General features: G+C 39.1%; 2 long non-coding RNA genes across 2 annotated transcripts in view; one reads left to right on the forward strand and one right to left on the reverse strand.

Moving 5' to 3' along the window:
- LOC138371269 (uncharacterized) overlaps window positions 1–22,310 on the reverse strand; it is a 474,806-nt gene that overhangs the window by 394,986 nt on the left and 57,510 nt on the right. The gene's annotated exons all lie outside the window — the stretch shown is intronic.
- Window positions 8,767–22,310, forward strand: part of LOC138371385 (uncharacterized) — a 33,560-nt gene continuing 20,016 nt past the window's right edge. The window contains exon 1 of the long non-coding RNA XR_011230430.1: window positions 8,767–9,130. This is a non-coding gene — a long non-coding RNA (uncharacterized lncRNA). The remainder of the gene's footprint in view (window positions 9,131–22,310) is intronic.

Below are 22,310 nucleotides of genomic sequence, written 5' to 3' on the forward strand. Positions count from 1 at the left end.
CTACAAATCAAGGGGCCCAGAACGTGGAATGACCTTCCCAACCATGTTAAAGACTGTACCTCTCTCAACCAGTTTAAGTTAAAAGCGAAGCTATACCTAATAAATTCCCTGTAACCTACCTTACCCTTCTATTGTCATCCAATGTCTGTTTTTTTCTTTAAAGAGCGCTGTTTGTCGACATAATTGTATTTGTGCTGCTTTTTCATCTATGTTTTCATTTCTTGTTTTCATTCTACTCATTATGCTCAATTAGTATTAAGCTTGTCATTTAAGTTTATCATGCCTGAAACGCTTTGCGTAATAGTGGCTTTAGGCATTGTATGTACTAGCTCTACCTATAAGTCAAACAATCCTTGTAAATATTTATTGTATGTATGTACCTTACCTAAATAAAATTGTATTGTATTGTATTGTATTGTATAAATCCACATGTTGACTTAGATATCTCTGAAGTTACACAGTTTATGTTATTGACAAATTTTAACATTATCTGTGATTTTTGTTTGACAGAAAACGAGATACATTTATGGGGTGACTCTGCTGGTTAGTAACCTTGACACCTGTTGTACGAGGAGCACTCAATGACTTGCTATGGATCATATTACACTAACAATTAACAATACCCAAATTGAAAGCAGAGTAGTTGGAAAATTATTTTTGGTCTTCACATTGACAAGGAACTGAATTTCACTTGTCATATACGAAATATAGCAAAAATAAATGTCTCAGACAGTAAGCATCGTAAATTTATTTATTAATTTATTTATTTTATATATACAAGAAGGTACATTGGGTCAACGACTCAAAAGTCCCCAGGTATAAACGAAATTAAATCACGTTATAAAAGAACTGGCAGATGAACTGTGTCTCCCACTGAAATTAATATTCAGAAAATCTTGTATTAATAAGCTTAGGTCTACACAGCAATATGCTGCTTCGCTATTCTATATGATGGATTACAAAGTGTAGATCAAAAACTAGCCACAAGTTCATCTAACCTCCCCGCCTCACAGGAAGGCCAGTCATACACGGAATCAGGAGAGAATATGGAATGCCAGGCTGATCCACCAGTACACTAGCACAAGAATATCTTCCAATACACGTAAGTGTATGAAGTAGTCCCGGTGGTGTAGTGGTTAACACTCGCCTGGAGTTTAGCTTGCGCTTTGTCCTGAGTTCGTATCCTGGCCGGGGAGGATTTACTGGACGCCGCCAATCCTTAACTATAGCCTTTGTTTACCCCTACAGTAAAATGGGTACCTGGTTGGTATTCCAGGGAACATAGGACTAAGGACCTGCCCGAAACGCTATGTGTGCTAGTGGCTTTACAACCATGTATGAACTCCTCCATATATAAATAATAATAATAATAATAAAAGTAGTTACAGAGCTCAAAATACCTCGTACCATTTGGTCTGAAATCATTGATAACAGGGCAGTCAGAGATGTTACAACATTCCCAGTGTTATGTTTAGGCCGGAAGTTAGTTACTTTAGTTCATTTATTATGCACCCCATACCCATCTTGTGGGCGGTAGTGGAAAGGGTTACAGAGGCACATAATGGGCTCAGGGACTGAACCCCACAATTCATTTAGCTAAGCAAGTTACAATCTTGATGAGCAAGTTATAAAATTCAGTATAAGTCGTCACATCAACAATGGGTTCGAGATCGACCATAAGTACAGTTTCTAAATTAAGCAACTGACATATGTGGAGAGCTAGTGTCACAATTTATATGTTTGTCCTGCACACCGCCCCCCATCCAGTGGGCAGCGGTGGATAGCTTACAATCAGTTACTACCTACAGTTAGCAAACTGGGGATATTTGGCTAAAATTTCTGGTAGCAGATCATTTTGAATGAAATATTTACACATCGCTGGAACATTGGTTATAGAATTGTCTCTGAATTCATGTATCTTTTCGCACTCCATCACATAGTGACGGAGGGTGTGCGAATAATTTTGTTGACACAGTTTACATTTGGTCAGGTCTACATCAGCAGATAATGAGAATTCCCAGAGATACTTGTAACCGAGTCTAAGCCGAGCAGTAGTAACATCTAGAAGTCTGCTGATTTTATTGGATGAACCATAGATGTGTGGCTCCTCTTGCATGATAGTACGATGATAGATGGAATTACTGCATGGTGTCGATTTTACTTTGCCTCAGACCTACAAGATCTTGTTGAAGTTCTCGGTGTACTGCTGCTCTCAGATTGCTCATTGACAATCCAAGGTTACACTCAACGGCTCCTTTAAAGGCAGATTCTTTGGCTAACTTATCAGCTCTATCATGCATTCGGAGGCCAACATGAGATGGAGACCACATGCAATAGACTCTGTTGCCATCATTAATAATTTTGTTGTATTTGTGTCTAGCATCGGACACGAGAATGTTACAGTTATGTTTTAAAGAGTTGAGAGCAATTAAGGATGATGAAGAGTCACTTACAATTAATGTATCAAGTTTGGAGACTTGTACACATTTCAGTGCAAGGATCAAGGCAAATAGTTCGGTCTGAAGGGTAGAGGCCCAGTTGTTTATACGGACTCCCCACTCAAAATATAAGCCATCGCCCATTGTCAGGACAACTGCACTTCCAGCTGCACCCGTGGGGCGGTGTAGGGAACCATCAGTGTATATGATTTAAGAGAGAGAATGGTCTGTGGACAGAGCATCAATCAATATGCAGGAAAGTGCCGTAGTTGTCTCTCTTGGTACAAATCATAAGCCTGATACATTCTGAGTTGGGTTCCAGTTTTAGTCATCCATTTGGAACAATGTTGACCTTCAATAAAGAAATGCTGGAGGGCTTCTGTGCAAGGGTTAGGATGAGTTAGTCTAAGCATTCTTATGCCAATTTGACAGTTAATTTCAGTAACACAATCAACATCGCTCAGAATATTAAGTTCCTTTCTCATGTTAAGTATCTTTGTGGTACGAGGGCACCCAAGGATAATCTTCAAGGCTTCGTTCTGCAGTTTTTCAAGCCCCTCAAGCTTTCTTTCAGGCATCAAAACAAGCAGAAGTGCAGCATAATCCACTAAAGATCTGATGTATGCAAGGTACATCATTTTGACAATTACAAAAATACAAATACAAATATTTATTCAGGTAGAGTACATACATACAAGGTGAGATACAAAAGTTGATAGATTTATAGATAGAGCTAGTACATAAAATGCCTAAAGCCACTATTACGCAAAGCGTTTTGGCCAGGAAAAACACTAAAGACTAAAACTTAATACTAATTGAGATTAAAGTATAAAATGTGTTGAGAAAAAATAAGAAAAAAATGAAAAAAAGGAGGGGGGGGAAACATGGCAGAAAAACAAAAACAAAAGTACAATTTGGTCAACAAACAGCATTGTTTAAAATCGTAGACATGGGTTGACATTTAGGGGTGAGGTAGGTTACAGGGAGTTAATTAGGTGGTACTTAGTTTTTATCTTAAACTGGTTGGGTGAGGTGCAGTCTTTAACATAGTTGGGAAGGTCATTCCACATTCGAGGTCCCTTGATTTGTAAAGCATTTATAGTTTGACTAGTCGCACTCTTGGAATATCAAATAAGTATTTGTTTTTGGTGTGGTGCTCATGGGATCTGTTATAACCTTCTAGGAAGCTTTTGAGGTCAGGATTGACATTACAGTTCAGCATTTTATATATATAAAATACACATGAGAGAATGTGCAGTGACTTAATATCTAACATATTCAGAGATTTGAGTAGGGGTACCGAGTGATGTCTGGGGCCAGAGTTAGATATTGTACTAATAGCAGCTTTGTGTTGAGTAATTAGAGGACGTAAATGATTTTGGGTAGTAGAACCCTAAGCACAAATACCATAGCTGAGATAAGGATAGATGAGTGATAGAGTGTCACAAGGGCAGGGCGAGGTACATAATATCTGATCTTAGAAAGAATGCCAACAATTTTTGAAACTTTTTTGGGATATATTTAGAATGTGTCCCTGGAAATTCAGCTTGCGGACAATGAGAACGCCAAGGAATTTGCCATCTACTTTGTTACAAATTTGGGTATTGTTAATCCTGAGATTTATTTGATTTGAGGATTTATTGCCAAACAAAATATAGAAAGTTTTGTCAATATTGAGGGTGAGTTTGTTGGCAGTTAGCCAGTGATGGACTTTATTTAGTTCAGTATTCACTGTGACATTTAGAGCAAGGGGGTCAGGACTGGAGTAAATGAAGGTCGTGTCGTCAGCAAATACAATTGGTTTGAGATGTTGGGAGGCATTTGGAAGATCATTAATGTAGATGAGAAAGAGGAGAGGGCCAAGTATGCTGCCCTAGTGAACACCAATGTTGATGGGTAGTGTGGGAGAAATTGAATTATTCACAGAAACATATTGGAGCCTGTCAGTAAGGTAAGACTTAATGTATTGCAGGGAGTGTCCTCTGACTCCATAATGTTGTAATATAAGAAGAAGGTTTTGGTGGTTGACAGTATCTAAAGCCTTACGCAGGTCCACAAATAACCCAACAGCGAACTCATTTTTATAAAGAGCTGCATGTATCAAGTTAATCATACTAATAAGCGCATCATTAGTGCTTTTTAGGGGTCTGAAGCCATACTGGCAAGAGCTAAGTATACTGTGTTTGGCTAGATAAGAGTAAAGGTGCTTGTAGATAAGTTTTTCTAATATTTTGGACAAGTTTGGCAGAATTGATATAGGTCTGAAGTTGTTAACATCAGTGGGATCACCACATTTGTGGACAAGGGTTACTCTTGCTTTTTTTAGAATTTCTGGAAAGGTTTGGAGTTCAAGTGACTTGTTGAAGAGCAATGCAATAGCAGGAGCTAAAGTTCTGGAGGCTTTTTTGTAAATAGGGGTCGGTATCTCCTCAAGGGCACCAGACTGGGTTTTAAGGTTAAGGATTATGTCAGTAACATCAGTGGAATTAGTAGGCATTAGGTACAGAGACTGTGGATAGTTACCTGTAAGATTGTCCTGAATATTAGTACTGGACTGTACTAATTTGGACTTAACTCGACTGGACTTAAAGACTGTACCTCTCCCAACCAGTTTAAGATAAAAACAAAGTACTACCTTATTAACTCCATGTAACCTACCTCACCCCCAAAATGTCAACCCATGTCTACTAATTGAAACAATGCTGTTTGTTGACCAAATTGTATTTTTGCTTTTTTTTCTTCCAAGTTTCCCCCCCCTCCTTTTTTTCATTTTTTCTTATTTTTTCTCAACACAATTTATACTTTAATCTAAATTAGTATTAAGTTTTAGTCTTAGTGTTTTTCCTGCCCCGAAACGCTTTGTGTAATAGTGGCTTTAGGCATTGTATGTACTAGCTATATCTATAAATCTATAAATTTTTGTATCTCACCTTGCATGTATGTACTCTACCTGAATAAATATTTGTATATGGAAGATGGAATATCATTTGCAAGGGATGACCCAATGGAAGAGAAGAACCTATTGAACTCAAGAGCAGTGTCAGAGGCTGAAAGCAGACCATCATTATTTGACAGGAATATTGGTTTGTTATTTAAAATCTTCTTTGATCCCAATATTTGTGAAATTGTGCTCCATGTTTTCTTAATGTTTCCCTTTGTGTGGGTAAATTTATCTTCGTAGTATTTAATTTTGGCTCTCCTAATTATTTTAGATAGCAATGATGAGTAATTCTTCGAAAATTCTTTGGAAACGATTCCTAACCTATACTTCTCAAGGTCATGTTTTTTATTAATGGATTTAAGTATCCCCTTTGTAAGCCAAGGATTATTTAGCCTTTTAGTTGTGACTTGTTTCGTTAGCATAGGACAGTGGGTGTTATAAAGGTTGAGAGTTTTTTGAAGAAAAGATTGCACTGCTAGGTTCTAGTAGGTCTAGTGATTAAGGGTATGAGGAAGCAGGAATTCATACAGTTGAGGAAGCTGGCAGCAGTAGGATGCTCAGGCTCGTAGAGGTCAATATTAAAGTCCCCTGCGATAATTAGATGGTTTTTGTTCAGTCTGTTATCTAGTATTAGATTTCTAAGGTTAGAGTTGAATTCGGACACATCAGTGTTAGGAATTCTATAGACTGCTCCCACAGACAAGACAGACTCAGCACCCTTGACTCTGAAACTAGCAGAGATATACTCCCCACAGTAGTCTCTAGTTCTAATTACTTTTAAGCATGTTAGTTCTTGGTGGTAGTAAAGAGCAGTACCACCACCTCTCTGAATTGGTCGACAGTTGTGAATTGCTGAGTAGTTAGGCATATTAAAGAGTTGAGTAGTATCCTCTTTTAACCACGTTTCAGTAAGTATAATAAAAGAGAATTTGTTGTCAATAGTTTCAATCAAGGCACTAACATCATCGAAGTGTTTGCTAAGTGATCTTACATTCAAGTTAATTACAGAGATATTGTGATTATGTGTTAATACATTGTTTACATCATGTGCTGTAAAATATTTGCAAATTTGATCATTAAAGTGATGATTGTCAAAGATAGTGGATAAGAGGTTTAGTTCTGGGTCTATACTTGTTTGCATAAGAAGGCTGGTTGCAGGAAAACAAGGCAAGAATGGCAATTACAAAACAAAATTTTGATATAAAAGGGGGGGGGGAATTAAAATATAAACAAGACCTATACAAGACAAACACAAAATGAACAAAAAGAAAATGAAGTAGATTGCTTACAAGTACTCTCAGGTACACTGTAAGTAATAATTTGCATTTTGAGACACAGCCAAAGCCAGGGGTACAATGGAGTAAGGGAGTATGGCGAGGCTAGGCAACAGAGGTAATAAATGAAAGCAAAGAAAAAAGTTGAATAATAAACATAGGCAAGTTTAATCTAATGATTATTAACTATAAATAGTTTAGTTTTGATCCTATAATTAATAAGAACTAAAGATATATTAATGCACTCAATTAATTAAGTCCAATAAATGACTAATATACATTAAATTAAAATTTACTATAAAAAAGTGTAACAAAGAGACTTAGGATACGTAGCCCGCACTAGGTGACAAGGGGGTTAATTATGTTGACTCAATGAGAGTGATAATAAGGTGAGACAAACCACATTGGTTGAGGAAAGTGTTGAGGTTATTCTCATTAGCAATTGTAAACATTTTACCTCCTGAGGTCTTTCTCACTTTAATCAAGCCATCTCTAACGATGCACTGATGAATCGCATCTGGGTTTTGATGACGGATTTGACGCAGGCGGTGGAGGAGTTGCTGTCTTTTTCTAGTCTTTTTTCTAGTTTTTTCTAGTTTTTTCTAGTTTTTTCTAGCTATACCTAATAAATTCCCTGTAACCTACCTTACCCCTCTATTGTCAACCAATGTCTGTTTTTTTAAAGAGCGCTGTTTGTCGACAGAATTGTTTTTGTGCTGATTTTTTAAGCTATGTTTTCATTCCATGTTGTCATTTTATTCTTTATGCTCAATTAGTATTAAGCTTTAGTCATTTAAGTTTTTCTTGTCCGAAACGCTTTGCGTAATAGTGGCTTTAGGCATTGTATGTACTAGCCCTATCTATAAATCCATCACTCTTTGTAAAATCTCTTGTATGTATGTACCTTACCTAAATAAACATTTGATTTGATTTGATTTGAGTCAAGCACTCGTTGATATAGATTCCCTTTCGTTGGGATGCAGCTGTCCGGACAAGATGCGATTTTATGGACTGGGAAGCTAGCTTGAGGCGAATTTTCCGCTGGTTTAGACCTGATGGATTCTTTTTGCCTGCTCTGTAGGCAGCAATAATGTCGGTTTTATTTAGAGTGACACGCAATTCGTCTTTTATGAGAGCATGAACTATTTCAATACACTTTTCACCTTCACGTTCCACAGGAATATTTTGGGACGACACAATAACATAGTCAAGCAGCTTTTGCTGGTCCTGTTCATCCTGGGAGATGGAATGTTGGGCAGATGACACATTTGCAAATGACACTAAGATCTATGATAAAGAAGGAAGTGAAAGTGATATTGAGACCTTACAAAGAGATCTACATGAACTCCACCAATGGTCAGATGACTGGCAAATGCTCTTTAATGTCGATAAATGCAAGACCTTGCCAGTAGGGCATAACATTCCACGTCACAACTACCAAATTGCCCACACTACCTTACAACAGATAGATGAAGAATGCGACATTGGAATCAGAATCCATCATTCACTAAAAGTTGCACAAGTGGGAGCGGCAGTTAAAAAAGTGAACCAAACCTTGGGAATAATCAAGGGTGCCTTTACCTTCAAGGAAACTAAAGTAGTCCTTCAATTGTATAAGTCTCTGGTGCGCCCCCACCTGGATTATTGCATACAGGCATTGAGACCTTATCTTCAGAAAGACATAGCTGCTCTAGAGAAGATGCAACACCGGGCAACAAAAATCATACCAGAGCTTAGTCATCTCTCGTATCAGGAAGGGTTGAGGGCCACTGGCCAAACAACACTGCAAACCAGGCATGACAGGGCGGAGCTCATCGAAACACTTAAAATACTCAACAATTTGGACGATGTCCAAAGAGAAAGACACTTTCTTCACAAGGTCAGATGTAACATGAACGAGGAGCGACGGGTTCAAGCTCAACAAGCCACAATGTAGGACAGAAAACAGGAGAGGCTTTTTCACCCGTATGGTGGTAAACCCGTGGAACAGCCTACCCGCCAAAGAGTAGGTAAGGTCAACGCCAAAATTCTACTGGGTTTTAACATACAGATAGAAAAGATCGTCCAGGCAAATGGGTAGGACCTTTGACAAGCCGCCAACTTCCTGTCCTCGTTGAGGCCACCAATATTAGTGGCTCTCAGGTTAATTAAAGGTCGGCAAAGATCAGTAATCAAAGAAAATGGGAAGAGCGACGTGGCGGGTAAGCGAGCGAGCGAGTGACGTCATCACAACAAAGGTTGCTATAGACGTCTCCACGACTCTTGAAGTTCGCCTGTCTTAAAGACCTGTGTCCACAATACCCGCCAAATTGTCCCTCCCACAGTACTCTCAGGACACTTATGGCAGTGTAAGTGTGTGGTGAGGCCACACCACTGAAGACATTGAGGATATACCACGAGGGAGAGACAAAACTGTTGAAGGAAGGAGTCACTGGCTCCACCTGACCACCTTGTTTCTCGCACTCTCATCATCCTCCGTAAGTACTTGAGTGCATTACCTGCTTGATAGGGTTCTGGGAGTTCTTCTACTTCCCAAGCCCGGCCCGAGGCTAGGCTCGACTTGTGAGAGTTTGGTCCACCAGGCTGTTGCTTGGAGCGGCCCGCAGGGCCACATACCCACCACAGCCTGGCTGATCCGGAACTTCTCTTAGAAAACAGTCCAGTTTTCTCTTGAAGATGTCCACGGTTGTTCCGGCAATATTTCTTATAGTCACTGGGAGAACGTTGAACAACCGTGGACCTCTGATGTTTATACAGCGAAGAGTTAGGGGTGACATGATAGAGGTTTACAAGTGGATGAATGGACACAACAAAGGGGATATTAATAGGGTATTAAAAGTATCAGCACAAGACAGAACACGAAACAATGGGTATAAATTGGATAAATTTAGATTTAGGAAAGACTTGGGTAAATACTGGTTCGGTAACAGGGTTGTTGATTGTTGATTTGTGAAACCAATTACTGCGTAACGTGGTGGAGGTGGGGTCCCTCGATTGTTTCAAGCGCGGGTTGGACATGTAAATGAGTGGGATTGGGTGGTTATAGATAGGAGCTGCCTCGTATGGGCCAATAGGCCGTCTGCAGTTGCCTTTGCTCTTATGTTCTCTGATTGTGCCTATGGCACCTTTGCTCCTCACAGGTTCAATCCTGCATTTTCTTCCATATCATTCACTCCAGTACGTTGTTATTTTACTGTGTAGATTTGGGACCTGGCCCTCCAGTATTTTCCATGTGTATATTATTTGGTATCTCTCTCGTCTCCTTTCTAGAGAGTACATTCGGAGAGCTTTGAGACGATCCCAATAATTTAGGTGTTTTATCTCAACGATGCGTGCCGTATATGTTCTCTGTATTCCCTCTATTTCAGCAATCTCTCCTGCTCTGAAGGGGGGAAGTGAGTACTGAGCTTTCTGCTCCACCATTGTCTGCTCCAATATTGTCTTACACCCCTAACATACAATTGTTAATAATAAAAATAATAAAAATTTATTTAGGAAAAGTACATACATAGTTGCAGAGTTACAGTACAAACATTCTGTTTGATTTAAAGATAGAGGTAGTACATACAATACCTAAAGCCACTAGTACGCATAGCGTTTTGGGCAAGGTGAGGTGGGGAAAAAAACCCACTTAGACTAAAACTTAATAGTAATTAAGCTTAAAGTATAATTGGATTGAAAGAAAAAAATAAAAAAAATAAAAGATGAAAAAAGGGGGGGGAACATGGTAGAAAATAGCCAATATACAAGTTGGTCAACAAACAGCATGTTTTTTTTTTCTTCAACAAAAATGTTGGGGTATGGAAATAGGACTATGGAATTGTTGGAGGTGTGGACGTTGGCCAGTAGAATTGTTGGGGTAAATTATATGCTTGGCATTGTTGGGGTGTGGACATTGGCCTATCAAATAATGATAACTTTTATAATAATAATAATAATAATAATAATAAGAAATTTCACTGGGACTGTGTAGTGTTGCAAACCCATGACCAAGGTATTGCCAGCTGCATACTCTACTACTGTACCACCACTGACTTTCTTACAATCGGATTTCTACTGATATCACAGGAACGGCCAAGCGGACAGCACGCGGGACTTGTGATCCTGTGGTCCTGGGATCGATCCCAGGCGCCGGCGAGAAACAATGGGCAGTTTCTTTCACCCTACGCCCCTGTTACCTAGCAGTAAAAATAGGTACCTGGGTGTTAGTCAGCTGTCACGGGCTGCTTCCTGGGGGTGGAGGCCTGGTCGAGGACCTGGCCGCGGGGACACTAAAAAAAGCCCCGAAATCATCTCAAGATAACCTCAAGTCTGTGATATCCTGATATCACAGTCCTGAAGCCAGTCCAAGTTTTATGTAAGACCCCCAAGCACTCAGGTGAAGGATAAAGTACTGTAGTTCAACATTGTATGCTCAACTTCAGATACACAGAAAATCACACTGTGATATACATCAATGAACAATCCACTGAGGCTGTGAGGTGATGCAAACATTGCAGGTTTGCATCATCTCACAGCCCGAGGGAATTTTCTCATTTATGTACTGTATATCACTTTAGTGTGATTTTCTGTGTAAATAATAATAATAATATTAATAATAATATTATTTATTCAAAAGATTGTGTGTACAAAGAACATAAGAATATTGTTCAATTGAAGGGACAGAAGTTACACATACTAATAAAGCCACTATTACGCAAAGCGTTTTGGGTAAAATTAATAATAATATAGAAATTTTTTAATTAAAGTTGTGACGGGATAAAACACTTAATACTGTTAGAGAAGTAAGCTAACAAAATGAGAATGTTCAAGGAAAATAAAAAATGAATACAAAGAAGGTGATACTTAAGGATGACAAGCATAGACTATTACATTATGGAGTCAGTAGTTCTAGCAACAGTACAGTAGTTTATTTACATTAATTATAGAATGGAAATACAAGGTGTAATTTAGAAAAGCAAGTGAACTATTCCTCATAACATTTTCTTTGAACATATCAGAACATAGAGTAACATACTATAATTTAAGTTTAATTTGGCCAACAGTTTCAAATAACCAAGATCATAAAGGACACGAGTAAACACTTTATCAAAGAAATGCATGAAATTAAATGACATTAAATGTAGATAGTAAATGTAGAAATTAAATGTGTGTACTCGCTTGAATGAACTATATGGAGCATAGCCGATTCATTCCAGTGTGGAATTCATTCCATCCGTTCGGCCCCAGCAACTCCCTCTTCCCCCCCCCAAAAAAAAAATACAATCACATTAATGCATATGCCAGTTCACATTTGCCTTATGAAAAATTTAAATAATAAAGAATTTGTATTGCAATGAAATAAATTGATATTGCACGTTACAGTACTGTACTTACTCTACCAGTTGAGTTTTGTAGTGCAAACTTTGTTAGCCTTAATATCCTGAGAGTGCCACACATATGAATATAAATTGTTTAAAGAACAGTAACTTTTCTAACAAATGTACATTATACTCTACAGTCTGTACATGAAGTACAGACCACTAGAATCACACTACTGCAGTACACTTATATCATATAAACTACACTTTGTATATTTAATGTCATTAGAACTGTGCTGTACAGCTCAATTGGTACTCCCAGGTAAGTTATGGCTAGTGCTGGGTGCTGGTCCAGTTGCCTGGGCATCCTCGGAAGGTGAGTCCTTGCTAGTGCTGGGTGCTGGTCCAGTTACCTGAGCATCCTCGGAAGGTGAGTCCTTGCTAGTGCTGGGTGCTGGTCCAGTTGCCTGAGCATCCTCGGAAGGTGAGTCCTTGCTAGTGCTGGGTGCTGGTCCAGTTGCCTGGGCATCCTCGGAAGGTGAGTCCTTGCTAGTGTACGAGCTAGATGGTGTTGTGATTGCGAAGTCGGATTGCGAAAGGGATCTGGGAGTTATGATTAGTAAGAATTTAAAACAAAAGGATCAATGCATAAATGTTCGTAATAAGGCAAATCGGACACTTGGATTTATTAATCGCAGCGTTAGTAACAAGACACCTGGTGTGGTTCTCAAGCTATATCTTGCTCTAGTTAGGCCCCATTTAGATTATGCAGTTCAGTTTTGGTCGCCATATTATAGAATGGATATAAATTCACTTGAACGTGTCCAGCGTAGGATGACTAAGTTAATTCCCCAAATTAGAAATCTTTCATATGAAGAAAGATTAACAAAGCTTAAGTTGCATTCACTGGAAAGGCGAAGAGTTAGGGGTGACATGATAGAGGTTTACAAGTGGATGAATGGACATAACCGGGGGGATATTAATAGGGTATTAAAAGTATCAACACAGGACAGAACACGAAACAATGGGTATAAATTGGATAAGTTTAGATTTAGGAAAGACTTGGGTAAATACTGGTTCAGTAACAGGGTTGTTGATTTGTGGAACCAATTGCCGCGTAACATTGTGGAGGTGGGGTCCCTCGATTGTTTCAAGCACGGGTTGGACAAGTATATGAGTGGGATTGGGTGGTTATAGAATAGGAGCTGCCTCGTATGGGCCAATAGGCCTTCTGCAGTTACCTTTGTTCTTATGTTCTTATGTAGTGCTGGGTGCTGGTCCAGTTGCCTGGGCATCCTTGGAAGGTGAGTCCTTGCTAGTGCTGGGTGCTGGTCCAGTTGCCTGGACATCCTCGGAAGGTGAGTCCTTGCTAGTGCTGGGTGCTGGTCCTGTAGGCCTACTGTGAAACCGTACCAAAAACTTTTGAATCTTAGTTTGTTTCTTTGTTGTGAGCTTCATTATAATATCTTTCATGTCCTTTAGGTGCAGGTAATAATCTGTCAGCTCTTCATTATCAGTTACAACAACCAAATCAAGCAGATCATTAACCTTTTGCAATGATGCAGCATATAGAATAGGTAACATACTATCATCTTCCTCTTCCATATCCTCATCATCATTATTACCAGTAACAGACTGGATAATCTCATCATCAGCTAATTCACAATAACCTGGATCATCAGCATCATTATCTAACCACTCATACACATCAGAAAGTTGCAAATCTTCCTCACCTTCATCTCTGAATGTCTGAAAAATCGCATTATCAAAGCTCCCAAAATCATAGTCATCTTCGTCTTCATTCTAACCAGGTACCGGACTCAGAATTTTATTCCATGCATTCTGTAATGTGGTGACCTTCAACTCTCTCCATTCTTTGGCCGAGTTGTAAATTGTGTCTTTAATTGAATATTTCTTGAAGTTTTCTAGTGTTCACTAGCCTTTGTATCCTTATTAGCCACTGTGCTGCTCGGGCTCCAAATGTGGCACCCCCTTCCCCCTCCTGTATGCATAAAATAAATTCTTGGCAAAAAATTTTTTCACTTATAATATTGTTAAAATACAGTCTCTGATCATGGGAAACTAAACAAAAAATATTGTATGTGACATACTTTAGCCGTGATGGAGCTGGGAAGTTGAGAAAATTATGGGCACTAGGCGATGGAGCGCTCCTGGTCAGTCAGCTTGCGTTGCCCAGTGCATCTCATCTTCCTCACAGAGCAGAACCTCCATAATGTCTGAATTCATAGCTCTTTATAAAGCCTTTTCAGAGCATAGATAACCCCCCCTAATCCATGGGCTGTATTACAGATGTAGTGTTTGGTGGTAAAGCCATACATGTTATTTTGCCATCAGGCGATGTTAATTTAGCAATGGGGTGAGCTGGGGCATTATCAGTCAACAACATTGCCTTTACCTCAGCAGGATGAATTCTACACATATTGATCTGCTGCTTTTTTTATTTTTTGTTACAAAAGTGATTCTGGAACCAATCCTCAAAAATAATCTGTGTGAACCAGGCATTTTTTGTGTTGTAGTAGATGACAGGTAATCTGTTCATGCAGATTTTCAATGCTCTCGGGTTGGCACATTTCCCAATTCGTACTGTACTTTGTTCGGTGACTGCCATCTGCATTACAGCACAATAATGCTGAAATTCTTTCCTTCTTTACCTTGCAACCAGGGATACTCTTCTCAAGCCTGAAGGCCAAAGTGTTTTTTTGAAGGCATTTCCAGTTAAAGCCTGTTTCATCTGCATTGTACACTTAAAACCAGTTTAAATTATTAGATATCATGTGGTGAGAAAGTTTAAGCTTATATGCACTAGCGCTTCCAACATCTGCACTTTTTAATTTTCTCTCATCTTTTTTTTTTTTTCATTCCATGTAATCTGTTATCATTTTTTTGTCTATAAATTTTGCAAGTATTTACCTCCTTAAAATTTTCTTAGATTAAGGACCTGCCCGAAACGCTGCGCGTGCTAGTGGCTTTACAAGACTGTAATTACCATAATTGTATCCTCACATTCCTTATGTACATTCTTGTATATGCATAAATAAATAAATAAATAAATAAATAAATAAATTGCAATGACAGCTTAAAATGGTAGTTGACAACAAATTGGTAGGCACAATTACAGCAGAAACAATATAAGATTGATTGCAATGACAGCTTGAATGGTAGTTAACAAAAAATTGGTAGTCACAATACAGCATATGGCTAGCACATAAAAGAAGACAGCAATGAACACAATGATAAGGTTGTTTGATATTACATAAAAATTAGGAGATTGGGTAACACTAGGTACAGAGCAAATTTAAAGCTCAGTGTAGGAAACTAAGAAGATGAAGTTAGGTACTTTTTGGTTTTGCTTTTAAATAAGGCAAACGTTTTACAGTTTTTCAATTCACTAGGGAGTGAGTTCCATAGACTAGGTCCCTTAATTTGCATAGAGTGTTTACACAGATTAAGTTTGACCCTGGGGATATCAAAGAGATATTTATTTCTGGTGTGGTGATAATGGGTCCTATTACATCTGTCCAGGGAGAGTTTCAGAGCATGGTTTGCATTTAAGAACAGGGTTTTGTAAATGTAGTTGACACAAGAGAGTGTGTGGAGGGAGTTAATATTTAGCAAGTTTAGGGATTTAAACAAGGGAGCTGAGTGTTGTCTGAAAGCAGAGTTAGTTATTATTCTGATAGCAGATTTTTGCTGTGTGATGATGGGCTTAAGGTGGTTTGCAGTGGTAGACCCCCATGCACAGATACCATAATTAAGATAGGGGTAGATTAGTGCATAATATAGTGAGAGGAGAGCAGAGTTAGGAACATAATATCTGATTTTGGAGAGTATACCAACTGTCTTAGAGACTTTCTTAGTTATGTGTTGAATGTGGGTGCTGAAGTTGAGTCTCTTGTCTAGGAATAGGCCAAGAAACTTGCCATCATTTTTATTACTGATGTTAATGTTGTCTATCTGTAGCTGAATTGCATTTGATGATTTGCTTCCAAATAAGATGTAGTAAGTCTTTTCGATGTTTAATGTTAGTTTGTTCGTTGACATCCATAAGTGGACTTTTTTTAATTCATTATTCACAACATTATTTAGTGTATGTGGGTTGAGGTTTGAGTAGATAAGGGTAGTATCGTCAGCAAACAATATAGGTTTGAGAATATTAGAGACATTAGGCAGATCGTTTATATATATAAGAAATAGAAGAGGTCCTAAGATGCTGCCCTGTGGCACTCCAACGGTAATTGGTAGAGTGGAAGAAGTTGTATCATTGATGGTTACATATTGGTGTCTGTCACTAAGATAGGATCGGATGTAGTCAAGGGCAAGGCCTTGGATTCCATAATGCTGGAGTTTAAGTAAGAGGTAGTTGTGATTAAGAGTATCAAAGGCTTTTCTTAGGTCAATGAAGAGTCCAATCGGAAACTCATTTTTGTCAAGGGCTGAGTAGATAATGTCCAGGAGACTAATGATTGCATCATTGGTGCTCTTTTGGGACCGGAAGCCAAACTGGCAGGGGCTGAGTATGTCGAATTTTACGAGGTAGGAATAGAGCTGTTTGTAAATAATTTTTTCAAATATTTTTGATAGAATGGGTAGATTTGATATTGGTCTATAATTGTTTACGTCCGCCGGATTGCCTCCTTTATGGACTGGCGTTACTCTTGCTTTTTTGAGGATATCAGGGAAGGTGTGATACTCTATAGATTTGTTGAACAGTAGTGCTATGGGTGGGGCAAGGGCATGGGAGGCTCTCTTGTACACAATGGACGGAATTTCACTGGTGTTCCCTGCCTTGGTTTTTAGAGAATGTATGATGGACACAACATCTGCCGGGCTGATTGGTGAAAGGAGAAGAGAGTTTGGATAGCTGCCTGAGAGATATGTGTTAATATGTGTCTGAGTCTGTGGGATTTTACTGGCAAGATTAGCACCAACCGATGAAAAGAAACTATTAAATTCATTTGCCATTTCTAAATCAGTTGACGGTATATCCCCATCCTTGTAGAGTTTTATTTGGTTATGTGAGTGTTGTTTAGTTCCTAGGATACTAGAGATAGTTTTCCAAGTGCTTTTCATGTTGCCTTTTGCTTCATTGAATCTATTCACATAATATGCAAGTTTTGCCTTTCTTATGATACTGGTAAGCATTGATGAGTACCTTTTAGCTACTTCCTTTGAAACTAGGCCAATCCTAACTTTCTTTTCATATTCATGTTTCTTGTTGATTGAGTTGAGAATGCCACCTGTGAGCCATGGATTGTTTAATCTTTTGTCAGTTACTTGCTTGGTAAGAAGGGGACAATGAAGGTTGTAGAGGCTTAGAGTTTTGGAGAGGAAGAGGTTAGCTAATGAATTTATATCATGGGTATTATTGAATTCAGAATCCCAGTTAATATTGTAAAGTGCCTCTGTAAGATTGTCTAAAGCTGATTCACTGTGTAGCCTAAATGAAAGTTTCTTGCTTTTTGGTGGTGTTATGTCCATGTTCGCTATGAGAAAGGTAGGATAGTGGTCAGTTGTTCTGTCGTAGATTATACCAGATACAAGGAGAGCTGTTATGTTTGTCCATATGTGGTCCAAGGTAGTGGCTGATGTTTGAGTGACTCGGGTAGGTTTGGTGATTGTGGGGATTAGCATACAGGAGTTCATGCTGTTAAGGAAATAGTCAACTTGAGAGCAATTTTGTTGACCCAGGTCAATATTAAAATCTCCTCCCAGAATGATGTGGTTTTTGTTGAGATTGTTGTTTATAATAAGATTCCTTAGGTTGTCTGAGAAAGAAGCTATGTAGTATTGGGAAATCTATAGATGGCTCCAATAGTCAAAGAGGATTTAAGGGATTTAATTGTAAACTGAGCAAAAGTATATTCACAGTAGTCATCTCTGTCACTAATAACACTGTTGCAGATAAATGTATCTCGGTAATATATAGCTGTGCCACCACCTTTTTTATTAGGCCTACAGTTATGAATGGCTTTATAACCAGCTAAGTTGTAGAGTTGGGTATAGTCTTTATTTAGCCAAGTACAAGGGGGAACATATTATACATATTAAACATATTATATTTACTCATTACTAACGCATTGCCAGGAAGCTTTGTGAAGCTTATGTAGCTTGTGGTAGCTTGTGGTAATTAGACGGACCCTCATTTTAACAGAAACTTGGCTAAGTAAAGACTATACCCAACTCTACAACTTAGCTGGTTATAAAGTAATTCATAATTGGAGGCCTAATAAAAAAGGAGGTGTTATACCAAAACAGATGCAGAACTAGGAAACAGGAATTCTTCAACAGAAATTTTGAAATTGTTCACAATTTTTGTTAGACCAAAGTTGGAGTATGCAGCAGTTGTATGGTGCCCATATCTTAAGAAGCATATCAACAAACTGGAAAGGGTGCCATCAACACACCTCCAGCTAGGGCCATCAACACGCCTCCAGCTAGGGCCATCAACACACCTCCAGCTAGGGCCATCAACACGCCTCCAGCTAGGGCCATCAACACACCTCCAGCTAGGGCTATCAACACGCCTCCAGCTATGGCCATCAACACACCTCCAGCTAGGGCCATCAACACGCCTCCAGCTAGGGCCATCAACACGCCTCCAGCTAGGGCCATCAACACGCCTCCAGCTAGGGCCATCAACACGCCTCCAGCTAGGGCCATCAACACGCCTCTAGCTAGGGCCATCAACACGCCTCCAGCTAGGGCCATCAACACACCTCCAGCTAGGGCCATCAACACGCCTCCAGCTAGGGCCATCAACACGCCTCCAGCTAGGGCCATCAACACGCCTCCAGCTAGGGCCATCAACACGCCTCCAGCTAGGGCCATCAACACACCTCCAGCTAGGGCCATCAACACGCCTCCAGCTAGGGCCATCAACACACCTCCAGCTAGGGCCATCAACACGCCTCCAGCTAGGGCCATCAACACGCCTCCAGCTAGGGCCATCAACACGCCTCCAGCTAGGGCCATCAACACGCCTCCAGCTAGGGCCATCAACACGCCTCCAGCTAGGGCCATCAACACGCCTCCAGCTAGGGCCATCAACACACCTCCAGCTAGGGCCATCAACACGCCTCCAGCTAGGGCCATCAACACGCCTCCAGCTAGGGCCATCAACACGCCTCCAGCTAGGGCCATCAACACGCCTCCAGCAAGGGCCATCAACACGCCTCCAGGGCCATCAACACGCCTCTAGCTAGGGCCATCAACACACCTCCAGCTAGGGCCATCAACACGCCTCCAGCTAGGGCCATCAACACGCCTCCAGCTAGGGCCATCAACACGCCTCCAGCTAGGGCCATCAACACACCTCCAGCTAGGGCCATCAACACCACCATCCAGCCTACCACCACAAGCTTATATATATACTACACATGTCTAAGAACAAATAAAAGAAAACAGTTTCCTTAACTATTGAAGATGCAGCAGGAGTTTGTGGATAAGGCAGCAGCCGTCCCTCTCCACACGGTTTTAAAATGGCGGCGACTACCACAACATGCAATGAGCCTAAAGAATGTCCAGCTCTACCATTATCTAAACGCTATTATATATTATCACGCAATACGGAAATCTAAAAAAAAAAATGTTACAAATAATTGTATTAAATATTTATTTGCAATTACAATACCTCGGGAATATATTTTTGCGTTAGCAAAATGTATTAAGTTCATATTTAGTTTAACTCGTTTAAATTCTTTACAAATAATAACCTGATTTTACCTGATGGCCACTAACATTAATGTTTTATGTTGATACATTTCATACCCCTATTATTTCAATTTCTTTCTTTATTATGCACCCCATACCTATCCCGTGGGCGGTGGTGTAAAGGATTACAGAGGCACATATGGGTTCAGGAACTGAACTCTCTAGTTTGTTTAGCTAAGCAAATAACAATTTTTGACGCTAGTTACAAAATTATTAATGTTATATATACATGTACACACTCTCATACATACATGTACATATATATATATATATATATATATATATATATATATATATATATATATATATATATATATATATATATATATATATATATATATATATATATATATATATATATATATATATATACGTATACATATATACATACACATACATATTTATAATCACCCACACAAATACACACATCAATAATCTCTGTGTCACTTATTTTATACATGTGTTCTTGTAGAACATTCTATTGCGAACACATTGGGCGCTGCCCAATAAACTCGCCCCTCGGGGCAAAATTAAATTTTTTTTTTAATCTTGGTGGAACATAAAATGGCCGCCTGTGTTTATGCTGTCGTCAGATGGCGCTGTGACGTCACAGATGAGGGAAGCACGTACTGCGCATTAATGCCTCGATCCCTCGTTATTTATTTATTTTATTTATTTATATATATACAAGAACGTACATTAAGGGTTAAGAGACAACATAGAGCTTAAGTTGGAATTACAATCTTGTAAAACCACTAGCTTGCATATAGCATTTCGGGCAAGTCCTTAAACTAATCTTTGAGCAAATTCTTAAACAAACAAAGTTTTAGAGAAATAATTAGGTGTAAAATTGATAAAAAGTGTTTAACAGGTACATTACAGCTTTACTTTACAAGTACAGATGATTTTAAGTAGGATAATTACAGTAAAATTGTCAAAAAATTGTTAACAGGTACGATGCAAGAATTTTCGACACAAAAGCAGATCAGAACAATACACAATAATGAACAAGGAATCCTAAGTACAATTAGGAAAACATCTCAGGGTTATACATTGGATTACTGAAGCACAATATGAGGATCATTACAAATAGTAATGCAGTAGAATATGCACTCATATTCTATTATTAAGTTAATATTAAGTTCCTTCCTCATGTTAAGTATCTTTGTGGTACTAGGGGCATCCAAGGATTATCTTCAAGGCTTCGTTCTGCAAGTTTTCAAGCCCTTTAAGCTTTCTTTCAGTCATCAAGGCAAGCAGAGATGCAGCATAATCCACTAAAGATCTGATGTATGCAAGGTACATCATTTTGACAATTGTGACATTGGCACCATAGCCTGAGTGATAACCTGCAACATCTCCAAGAGGGCTTCTGGAGCCTCTCTTTATACTGACGACAGAGTTTGAATACAACAAGACAATACAAGGCCAAGGTATTTGAATCTGTTAACATAGTCAAGCTGGGAGCCATCATACCGTTGCATCTTGCGAACAGCTCCTCCCTGCCTGGGTGAACACCCGTTTAGTATCTTTGTTTCCTCTGCTGAGATATGACTAAACCTAAGTCCTGACATAAGACTAATACAGAGTTAAGAGTGTTCTGCATGTTAGCATAACAAGTAGTGTGTATCATTATATCATCAGCATATACCCAGTAGTGTGTATCATTATATCATCATGTATGATGATTCATGATACAAGGGGGTCTAAATTGATCTATCGAACGATCTAAATTGGGTACTGAAATATGGTCAAAAGATTGGCAGAGCCGTTTAATACTGACAAATGTAAGGTTTAGAGGATAGGTAATGACAATAGAGTTAGAAGCAAAAGGCAACATGAAAAGCAAATGGAATACCATGACATATCTATTATCCTAGGAACTAAACAACACTCCTACAACCAGATAACACTCTCTAAGGATGGCTTTACACCGTCAACTGACTTAAAAATGGCAAATGAATTTAATAGCTTTTTTTCATCGGTTGGTGCTAACCTTGCCAGTAAAATCCCACAGACTCAGACATATATCAACACATATATCTCTCAGGCAGCTATCCAAACTCTCTTCTCCTTTCACCAGTCAGTCCGACAGATGTTGTGTCCATCATACACTCACTAAAAACCAAAGCTGGGAACATCAGTGAAATCCCATCCATTGTATACAAGAGCGCCTCCCATGCCCTTGCGCCACCTATAGCTCTGCTGTTCAACAAATCCCTTGAGTGTCATACCTTCCCTGATATCCTTAAAAAAGCAGGAGTAACGCCAATTCATAAAGGAGGTAATCCGGCAGACATAAACAATAATAGACCAATATCAAACCTACCCATACTATCAAAAATATTTGAAAAAATTATCTACAAACAGCTCTACTCCTATCTCGTAAAATTCGACATTCTTAGCCCCTGTCAGCTTGGCTTCCGCTCCCAAAAGAGTACCAACGATGCAGTTATTAGTCTCCTTGATATAATTTACTCAGCCCTTGACAAAAATGAGTTTCCGATTGGACTTTTCATTGACTTGAGAAAGGCCTTTGATACTGTTAATCACAACTACCTCTTACGTAAACTTCATCATTATGGAATCCGAGGCCATGCACTGGACTATATCCATTAATCCTACC

Source organism: Procambarus clarkii, chromosome 35, assembly GCF_040958095.1.
Source record: "Procambarus clarkii isolate CNS0578487 chromosome 35, FALCON_Pclarkii_2.0, whole genome shotgun sequence".
In the NCBI taxonomy this organism is placed as follows: domain Eukaryota; kingdom Metazoa; phylum Arthropoda; class Malacostraca; order Decapoda; family Cambaridae; genus Procambarus; species Procambarus clarkii.